This window comes from Manis pentadactyla, chromosome 11 (genome assembly GCF_030020395.1).
Source record: "Manis pentadactyla isolate mManPen7 chromosome 11, mManPen7.hap1, whole genome shotgun sequence".
In the NCBI taxonomy this organism is placed as follows: domain Eukaryota; kingdom Metazoa; phylum Chordata; class Mammalia; order Pholidota; family Manidae; genus Manis; species Manis pentadactyla.
Window position 1 is genome coordinate 80,542,028 of NC_080029.1, and position 11,677 is coordinate 80,553,704.

Below are 11,677 nucleotides of genomic sequence, written 5' to 3' on the forward strand. Positions count from 1 at the left end.
TCTTGCTGCCTTCAAAGCTCATATTTGTAGTCAAAATAAAAATCCTAGATGCACATAACTGTTTATATTATTTCCTTGCATCATGGCCTTTTGACATTTGGGACCCTCTCCCCTGATATAACTATTTCTTCAGCAGATGAGATTGTTTTTGAATTTCATTCCTTTGTACTCAAATCCCAATGTCTGCTATTCCCTGAGGAATGGTGCATGCACAGAACTAGGTCCTTATCTTTTCTCATGCCTCCACTAACCAGTCATTGCCGAAGGTTCCTGGGCATTAAAGTAAATGGTAAGAAGCTTGTCGTCATAGCTGCACTAGCAAGACGTATCATTAAAACTCCCTGTCTCTATTTTTGAAGAAAGAGAAAGAGTTCTTTCCTCACCCATATTTTCAGATTTGTCATTTTAGAGACATTTCAGTTGTAATTTTATGATAGCTCTTTAAACATGACATTTAAGTGTTAAGACTGGTACAGGGTTACTCAACAAATGTTTATTGAGGGCTTCACCCGCACTGGGGGTATAGCAGGGTAAACGAAATAGAAACAAATTCCTGCTTGCATAGCACATTTCAACTGAAGACTGTGTGTGGGCAGCAACAGAAAAAAAAGTCAATCAGTGAATAAGTCATTTTAATATTTTTCATTTGAGGAAAACGAAGTGTTGTGAGAGGGGTAGATTGGAAATGAAGAGGAGTTACCATTTTAAATAGGGTTTTAAAGAGAGCCTAACAGGCAGCTTTTTAAAAACATTTTTTTATTAAGGTATGATTGATATACACTCTTATGATGGTTTCACGTGAAAAAACAATGTGGGTACTACATTTTCCCCTATTATCAAGTCCCCACCCATGCCCCAGTGCAGTCACTGTCCATCAGTGCAGCAAGATGCCAAGGATACACTATGTCCTTGTCTGTGCTACACTGTTCTCCCCGTGATCCCTCACACCATGTGTACTAAACGTAATACACTTCCATCCCCTTCTCCCTCCCTCCCCACCTGCCCTCCCACACCCCTCCCCTTTGGTAACCTCTAGTTCATTCTTGGAGTCTCTGAGTCTGCTGCCATTTTGTTCCTTCAGTTTTGCTTCATTGTTATACTCCACAAAAGAGGGAAATCATTTGGCACTTGTCTTTCTCTGCCTGGCTTATTTCACTGAGCATAATGTCCTCCAGCCCCATCCATGTTGTTGCAAATGATAGGATTTGTTTCTTTCTTATGGCTGGATAGTATTGCATTGTGTATGTGTACCACATCTTCCTTATCCGTTCATCTACAGATGGACACTTAGGTTGCTTCCGTATCTTGGCCATTGTAAAAAGTGATGTAATAAACAAAAGGGTGCATATGTCTTTCTGAATCTGAGAAGTTGTATTCTTTGGGTAAATTACAAGGAGTGGGATTCCAGAGTCAAATGGTATTTCTATTTTTAGTGTTTTGAGGAACCTCCGTATTGCTTGCCACAACGTCTTGAACTACGTTACATTCCCACCAGCAGTGTAGGGGGGGAGGGGTTCCCCTTTCTCTGCATCCTCGCCAGCATTTGTTGTTCTCAGTCTTTTCGATGCTGGCCATCCTTACTGGTGTGAGGTGATATCTCATTGTGGTTTTAATTTGCATTTCCCTGATGATTAGTGATGTGGAGCATCTTTTCATGTGCTTGTTGGCCATCGGAATTTCTCTTTGGAGAACTGTCTCTTCATAGCCTCTGCCATTTGTTCTCTGGGTTATTTGCCTTTTTGGGTGTTGAGGCATGTAAGTTCTTTATATGTTTTGGATGTTAACCCCTTGTCAGATATGTCACTTACAAATATATTCTCCCATACTGGTCTATGGGACTGTTCTTGTGCCAGTACCGAATTGTCTTGATTACTGTGGCTTTGTACTAGAGCTTGAAGTGGGGGAGCGTAATCCCCCCTGCTTTATTCTTCCTTCTCACGATTGCTTTGGCTAGTCGGGGTCTTTTGTGGTTCCATATGAATTTTAGGCCTATTTTCTCTAGTTGGTTGAAGGATGCTGTTGGGATTTTGATAGGAATTGCATTGAATCTATAGACTGCTTTAGGCAGGATGGCCATTTTGGCAATATTAATTCTTCCTATCCATGAGCATGGATGTGTCTCCATTTATTGATATCTTCTTTAATTTCTCTCATGAGCGTCTTGTAGTTTTCAGAGGATAGGTCTTTCGGTTCCTTGGTTAGGTTTATTCCTAGGTGTTTTATTCTTTTTGATGCAATTGTGAATGGAATTGGTTTTCCTGATTTCTCTCTCTGCTAGTTCATTGTTAGCGTATAGGAATGCCACAGAAATCTGCGTATTACTTTTGCGTCCTGCAACTTTGCTGAATTCAGATATTAGATCTAGTAGTTTTGGAGTGGATTCCTGAGGGTTTTTTTATTTACAATGTCGTGGCATTTGCAAACAGGGACAGTTAAACTACTTCCTTGCCGATCTGGATGCCTTTTATTTCTTTGTGTTGCCTGATGGCCGTGGCTACGACCTCCAGTACTATGTTAAATAGAAGTGGGGACACTGGGCATCCTTGTCTTGTTCCTGGTCTTAAGGGGAAAGCTTTCAGCTTCTCGCTGTTATGTATAATGTTGGCTGTGGGTTTGTCATATATGGCCTTTATTATGTCGAGGTACTTGCCTTCCATACCCATTTTGTTGAGAGTTTTTTATCGTGAATGGTGTTGGTTTTTGTCCTACTTTTTGTTGATGTGGTTGAGGATGTTGATGGATTTTCCAATGTACCATCCTAGCCTCCCCGGAAGAAATCCTACTTGATCATGATGGATGATCTTTTTGATGTATTTTTGAATTTGGTTTGCTAATATTTTGTTGAGTGATTTTGCGTCTATGTCCATCAGGGATATTGGTCTGTAATTTTCCTTTTTCTGTGGTGTCTTTGCCTGGTTTTGGTATTAGAGTGATGGGGGCTGGCCTCATACAATGATTTTGGAAGTATTCCCACCTCTTCTGTTCTGTGGGAAACTTTAAGGGGGATGAGTATTAGGTCTTCCCTAAATGTTTGATTAAATTCAATGGTGAAGCCATCTGGTCCAGGAGTTTTGTTCTTGGGTAGTTTTTCTGATTACCAGTTCAATTTCGTTGCTGGCAATTGGTCTGTTCAGATTTTCTGTTTCCTCTTTGGTCAGCGTTGGAAGGTTGTGTTTTTCTAGAAAGTTGTCCATTTCTTCTAGGTTATCCAGTTTGTTACCACATAATTTTTCATGGTATTCTCTAATAATTCTCTGCATTTCTCTGGTGTCCATAGGGATTCTTTTCCTTTCTCATTTCTGATTCTGTTTATGTGGGCAGACTCTCTTTCCTTCCTTGTTAAGTTTGGCTAGGGGTTTATCTATTTTGTTTATCTTCTCGAAGAACTAGCTCTTGCTTTCATTGATTCTTTCTATTGTTTTAGTCTTCTCAATTTTATTTATTTCTGCTCCAATCTTTATTGTGTCACTCCTTGTACTGACTTTGGGCCTCATTTGTTCTTCTTTTTCTGGTTTCATTAATTGTGAGTTTAGACTGCTCATATGGGATTGTCCTTCTTTCCTGAGGTGGGCCTGTGTTGCAATATACTTTCCTCTCAGCATGCCCTTGGCCGCATCCCACAGAGTTTGTGCTCTTGAATTATTGTCATTTGTCTCCATATATTGCAGGATCTATGTTTTTATTTGGTCATTGATCCATTGGTTATTTAGGAGCATACTGTGAAACCTCCATGTATTTGTGGGATATTTCATTTTCTTTGCAGCATTTATTTCTAGTTTCATACCTTTCTGGTCTGAGAAACTGGTTGGTACAATTTCAATCTTTTTGAATTTGCCAAGGCTGTTGCTGTGGTCTAGTCTATGATCTATTCTTGAAAACGTTCCAGGTGCACTTGAGAAGAATGTGTATTCTGCTGCTTTTGGGTGTTGAGTTCTGTAGATGTATGTTAGGTCCATCTGTTCTAATGTGTTGTTCAATGCCTGTATGTCCTTACTTATTTTCTGTCTTGTTGATCTGTCCCTCAGAGTTACTGGAGTGTTGAAGTCTCCTAGAATGAATGCATTGTATTCTATTTCCCCTTTTAATTCTGTTTGTAATGGGTTCACATTTGTAGGTGCTCCTGTGTTGGGAGCATAGGTATTTATAATGTTTATTTCCTCTTATTGGATTGACCCCTTTATCATTATGTAATGTCCTTCTTTATCGGTTGTGACTTTCTTTGTTTTGAAGTCTATTTTGCCTGATACAAGTACCGCAACTCCTGATTTTTTTTCTCCTTGTTAGTTGCATGAAATATATTTTTCCATCCCTTCACTTTTAGTCTGTGTATGTCTTTGGGTTTCAAGTGAGTCTCTCGCAGGTAGCATATAGATGGGTCTTGTTTTTTTATCCATTCAATGACTCTATGTCTTCCGGTTGGTACATTCAGTCCATTTACATTTAGGGTGATTATCGATAGTTATGCACTTATTGCCATTGCGGACTTTAGATTCTTGGTTACCAAAGGTTCAAGGTTAACTTCCTTACTATCTAAGAGTCTAACGTAACTTAAACTTAATATGCTATCGTAAACACAATCCAAAGGTTCTTTTCTTTTTCTCCTTTTTCTTCTTCCTCCATTCCTCATGTATTAGGTGTTATATTCTGTACTCTTTGTCTATTCTTCGGTTGGCTTTGGGGACAGTAAATTTAATTTTGCATTTTCTTAGTAATTAGCTGTTCTACTTTCTTTACTGTGCTTTTCTTACCTCTAGTGACAGCTATTAGACCTTAGGAACACTTCCATCTACAGCAGTCCCTCCAAAATACAATGTAGAGATGGTTTGTGGAAGGTAAATTCTCTCAGCTTTTGCTTATCTGGAAGTTGTTTAATCCCTCCTTCAAATTTAAATGGTAATCTTGCTGGATAAGGTATTCTTGGTTTTAGGCCATTGTGCTTTATTGCATTAAATACATCATGCCACTCCCTTCTGGCCTGTAATGTTTCTGCTGAGAAGAAGTTAGCCTGATGGCATGTCTTTTGTATGTGATCTTATTTCTCTCTGTGGCTGTTTTCAATAGTCTGTCCTTATCCTTGATCTTTGCCATTTTAATTACTCAGGGATGAATTTAGGATGGAGGTTCAATCATTAAGAAATTCCATGTCTGAAACGAAACATACAAAGGAGGGATTTAAAGGCAGATTAGATGTAGTAGAAGAGTTGGTGAAGAGAATAGAAACTAGAGACGAGGAATACAAAGAAACAGGCACAGAGAGAAAAAAGGATCTCTAGGAATGAAAGAATAGTGAGTGAACTGTGTGATGAATCCAAACGGAACCGTATTCATATTTGAAGACTACCAGAAGAAGAAGACAGAGAAAAAGGGATAGAAAGTGTCATGAGGAGGTAATTGCTGAAAACTTCCCCAGTCTGGGGAAGGAGATAATAGTCTCTCAGGCCATGGAGATTCACAGATCTCCCAACACAAGGGACCGAAGGAAGACAACACCAAGACATATAGTACTTAAAATGGCAAAGATCGAGGGCGAGGATAGAGTTTTGAAAGCAGCTAGAGAGGAAAAAGATCACATACAAAGGAAAACCCATCAGGCTATCATCAGACTTCTCAATAGAAACCTTACAGGCCAGCAGGGAGTGACTTGATGTATGTAACGCAATGAAGCAGAAGGGCCTTGAACCAAGAATAGCCTACCCGGAAAGGTTATCATTTAAATTTGAAGGTGGGATTAAAACAATTTTCAGAGAAGCAGAAACTGAGAGAATTTATGTCCCGAAAACCACCTTTACAGTTCATTTTGGATGGCCTGCCGCAGATAGAAGTATTCCTAGGGCTAAATAGCTGTCACCAGTGGAAATAAAAGCACAGCAAAGTAGAACAACAACTAAGCAGATGGGAAATGAAATCAGCTACCCCCAAATTGAATCAAGGGGTAGGGAATGAGTACAGAATATGCTAGCTAATATTTGAAGAATGGACGAGGAAGAAAAACGAGGAAAAAGAAAAGAACCTTTAGTTTCTGTTTGTAATAGAGCACTAAGCAAGTTAAATTAGACTGTTAGATAGTAAAGAAATAACCCTTGAACCTTTGGTAGCTACAAACCTAAAGCCTGCAATGGCAATAAATACATTCCTATCGATAATCACCCTAAATGTAAATGCACTGAATGCACTATCAAAAGACATAGAGTCACTGAATGGATCAAATAACAAGGCCCATCTATATGCTGCGTACAAGAGACTCACTTCACACCCAAAGACATACACAGACTGATACTGAAGGGATGGAAAAAAGAGATTTCATGCAATTCGTGGGGAGAGAAAAGCAGGAGTTGCAGAACTTGTATCAGACAAAATAGACTTCAAAACAAGGAAAATAACCGGAGATGAAGAAGGACATCATATAACGATAAAGCAGTCAGTCCAACAAGAGGATATAACCGTTATAAATATCTATGCACCCAACACAGGATCACCAACGTATGTGTAACAAATACTTAACAGAATCAAAGGGGGAAATACAATGCAATGCATTCATTTTAGGAGACGTCAACACACCACTCACTCCAAAGGACAGGTCAGCCAGACAGAAAATAAGTAAGGAGACAGAGGCACTGAATAACACATTCGAACAGATGGATCTAGCAGTCATCTACAGGACTCCACACCCAAAAGCAGCAGAATACACATTCTTCTCAAGTTCACATGGAACATTTTCATGTATAGATCATACACTAGGCCATAAAAAGAGACTCAGTAAATTCAAAAAGATTGAAATTGTACCAACCACCTTCTCAGAAGACGAGAGTATGAACCTAGAAATAAATTATGCAAAGAACATGAAAAGAGCCTTAGAAACACATGGAGGCTTAACAGCACGCACCTTAATAACCAATGGATCGATGACCAAATAAAAACAGAGGTCAAGCAATGTATGGAGACAAGTGACAACGATAATTCAACCCTGCAAAATCTGTGGGACGCAGCGAAGAGAGTGCTAAGAGGGAAGCATATTGCAATACAGGCCTATCTCAGAAAAGAAGAACAAGCCCAAATGAACAATCTAAACTCACAATTAATGAAACTAGGAAAAGAGGAACAAATGAGGCCCAAAGTCAGTAGAAGGATGGGCATGATAAGGGTTAGAGCGGAAATAAATAAAATCGAGAAGAATCAAACAATAGGAAGAATGAATGAAAGCAGGAGCTGGTTCTATGAGAAAATAAGCAAAATAGATAAACCCCAAGCCAGACTTATCAAGAGAAAAAGAGAGTCGACACACATACACAGAATCAGAAATGAGAGAAGGAAAGTCACTACGGACACCACAGAAATACAAGTATTATGAGAGAATACTATGAAAAATTAATTATATTCTAGCAAACTGGAAAACCTAGAGGAAATGGGCAACTTTCTAGAAAAATACGACTTCCTAGACTGACCTAGTAAGAAACAGAAAATCTAAACAGACCAATTACCAGTAATGAAGTTGAATCGGTAATCAGAAAACTACCCAAGAACCAAATCCCTGGACCAGAAGGTTTCACTGCTGAATTTTATCAAACATTTAGTGAAGACCTAATACCCATCCTCCTTAAAGTCTTTCTAAAAGTAGAAGAGGTGGAAATACTCCCAAACTCATTCTATGTGGCCAACATCACTCTAATATCCAAACCATGCAAACACACGGAAAAAATAAATAAAAGAAAATTATCGACCAATATTCATGATGAACATAGATGCAAAAATATTCAAGAAAATATTAGCAAACCGAATTCAAAGATCGATCAGAAGTATCATCCACCACGATCAAGTGGGATTCCTCCCAGGCATGCAAGGATGGTGCTACATTTGAAAATTCATCAACATCGACTACCACATCAATGAAAAGAAGGGCAAAAACCACACGGTCATCTCCATAGATGCTGAAAGAGCATTCGACAAAATTCGACATCCGTTCATGAGGAAAACTCTCAGCAAAATGGGTATAGAGGGCAAGTCCCTCAACATAATAAAGGCCATATATGACAAACCCACAGCCAACATTATGCATAAAAGCGAGAAGCTGAAAGCTTTCCCCTTAAGACCAGGAACAAGAAAAGGATGCCCACTCTCCCCACTTTTATACGACCTAGTTCTTGAGGTCCTAGCCACGGCAATCAGACGACACAAAGGAACAAAAGGCATTCATATTGGTAAGGAAGAAGTTAAACTGTCCCTGTTTGCAGATGACATGATACTGTATATAAAAAAACCCTAAAGAATCCACTCCAAAACTACTAGATCTAGTATGTGAACTCAGCAAAGCTGTGGGATACAACATTAATACACAGAAATCTGTTGCATTCGTGTACACTAATGATGAATGAGCAGAAAGAGAAATCAGGAAAACAATTCCATTTACAATTGCATCAAAAAGAATAAAATACCTAGGAGTAAACCTAACGAAGGAAGTGAAAGACCTATACCTGGAAACCTAACGAAGGAAGTGAAAGACCTATACCTGGAAACCTAACGAAGGAAGTGAAAGACCTATACCTGGAAATCTACAAGACACTCTTAAGGGAAATTAAAGAGGACACTAACAAATGGAAATTCATTCCATGCTCTTGGCTAGGAAGAATTAATATTGTCAAAATGGCCATCCTGCCTAAAGAAATCTACAGATTCAATGCAGTATCCCTACCAAAGTACCAACAGCATTCTTCAACAAACTGGAACAAATATGTCTAAAATTCACGTGGAACCACCAAAGACCCCCGAATAGCCAAAGCAATCCTGAGAAGGAAGAATAAAGCAGGGGGATCTCACTTCCCAACTTCAAGCTCTACTACAAAGCCACCGTAATCAAGACACTTTGGTACTGGCACAGACCAGTGGAACACAATAGAGAGTCCAGATGTTCACCCAAACATATATGGTTAATTATTATATGATAAAGGAGCCATGCATATACAATGGGGAATTGACAGCCTCTCCAACAGCTGGTGTGGGGCAAAACTGTACAGCTACATGTAAGAGAATGAAACTGGATTACTGTCTAACCTCATACAGGAAAGTAAACTCAAAATGGATCAAGGACCTGAATGTAAGTCATGAAACCATAAAGCTCTTAGAAGAAAACATAGGCAAAAATCTCTTGAATATAAACATGAGCAACTTTTTCCTGGACGCGTGTCCTCGGGCAAGGGAAGCAAACTAAAAAAGGAACAAAGGCGACTACATCATGCTAAAATCTCCTTTACAGCAGGGGACGCCATCAGCGGAACAAAAAGGTGTCCATCAGCATGGGAGAATATATTTGTAAATGACATATCCAACAAGGGGTTAACATCCAAAATACATCAACAACTCACATGCCTCAACACCCGAAAAGCAAATAACCCTATTAAAAAATGGGTGGAGGATCCGAACAGGCACTTCTCCAAAGAAGGAATTCAGATGGCCAACAGGCACATGAAAAGATGCTCCACATCACTGATCATCAGGGAATGCAAATTAAAACCACAGTGAGATACCACCTCACACCAGTTAGTACGGCCAACATGGAAAAGAATGGGAACAACAAGTGTTGGTTAGGATGCAGAGAAAGGGGAACCCTCCTACACTGCTGGTGGGAATGTAAAGTAGTTCAACCATTGCGGAAAGCGGTGTGGAGATTCCTCAAAAGACCAGAAATAAAAAAAAAAAAAATACCATTTGACCCAGGAATTCCACTCCTAGGAATTTACCCTAAGAACGCAGGAGCCCAGTTTCAAAAAGACATATGCACCCCTATGTTTATCGCAGCACTATTTACAGTAGCCAAGAAATGGAAGCCACCTAAGTGTCCATCAGTAGGTGTATGGATAAAGAAGAAGTGGTCTATATACACAATGGAATATTCTTCAGCCGTAAGAAGAGAACGAATCCTACACATTTGCAACAACATGAATGGAGCGGGAGGCTATTATTTATGCTCAGTGAAATAAAATAAGCCAAGCAGAGAAAGAGAAGTGCCAAATGATTTTTCACTCATCTGTGGAGCATAAGAACAAAGGGAAAACTGAAAGAACAAAATAGCAAACTCACAGAACCCAAGAATGGACTAACAGTTGTCAAAGAGAAAAGGACTGGGTGTGGTGGTGGGTGGGAAGTATGGGAGAAGGGAATAAAGGGCGTTGTGATTAGCACAGGTAATGTGGGGGTGGGGAGGGGAAGACCGCATGGCACAGAGAATACAAGTAGTGACTCTGCTCTGTAGCATCTTACTATGCTGATGGAGAGTGACTGTAATGGCGTATGTGGTGGGGACTTGATAATGGGAGGAATCTAGTAACCACAATGCTGCTCATGTAATCGTATATTGATGATACAAAAAAGAAACAATATGAGGTGGAATTTAAGATCGGTGAGAAAACGTTGGTCAAGAATAAAGGCAATAACAAATAACGGGCACTTCCACCTTTATCACAATCAACACACTGTTTTATTAAGAATCTCTTCTTTTTCCTTTTTCTTCTGTGATTATGAAAGACGAATGGAATTGTCACAAACATTCCTTAACCTTCGTGAATGAAAATCGGTGTTAAAGCCATCGGCACTGTAAATCTACTGTTGTAGTTCATGTGCACGAAGTCCTAAATTGTTCATATTTTCTTCCAATATGACGTACCTTTCAGGCAATTGTCCAGCTCTTTGTTTCTTTTGTGAAGTAGAAGAAAGATAACCACTTCTTTCCCCGAACTCAAAAATCCTGCCTTTTAATCTTCAGAAAGTATTCTCAACCCAGATTGTTCATGAAACAAAACCCAATTGATGCGGCACCTCACTTTGTAGAGGAATTGACTTCTTGAAGACTACAAATTACAATTTGGTAAAAATTGCATTTCATACTATGATTCTTTTAAAGTATGTGTTGAAGAGCCATGTTTGAAAAAAAAAAAAATGGCAACAGAAACGCAGTAGAAGTCGTATTAGTATTAAGGATGCTTATGGCAGTTTAAAAACAGTCACACAGTACTAACACTAAACTACAAGTAGTACCGGAAGCTGTTACTCAAATGGGATTTACCCGAAAGTGGGTTATGCCCTGAGTAGTGCCCCGGTTCTTATGTTTAGCTCTTTTATTTGCTATATTCTAAGTTAGTAATACCTTTAAATTCCTAATTCTTGTCTTGTACACCCTAAACAATCACTACCGTCCAGCCACGGCTATTATTCTGTTTCCTTAAAGTCAAGTCACATGCTACACTCTGGCACGGCGACTTCCTTCAAATTCGAGACTTCTTTATCAATCAGTGCGTGTTAGTGGAGAACTACTGGTTTGGAGTGTTAATCCCCAAAGCAATCTATGATCTCTACTACATGTATATTAGTTAATTCAACTCAGCAATGCACAGCATGCTTCTACCTTCTCTTTAGAAATTGAATTACATATAGAGACTGATTGACTTACATACATATCATTTCATTTACTTGATACTAACTTCAACACAGTTGCATTCACTTGTTAGTTAAAACATTCTTAAATAACATTACTGCATCTTGCTTAGGATGATAATGGGCCCTCATTATAGTAGTTTCTTAATAAAAGTTAATGAATTTGTCGACAAATATATCACTCATGTCTTGAGATCAGTTGCGTTTGAGAGAAGAATTTGGCTCTTTGTATTTTATGAATACCTTGGGCAGTCCT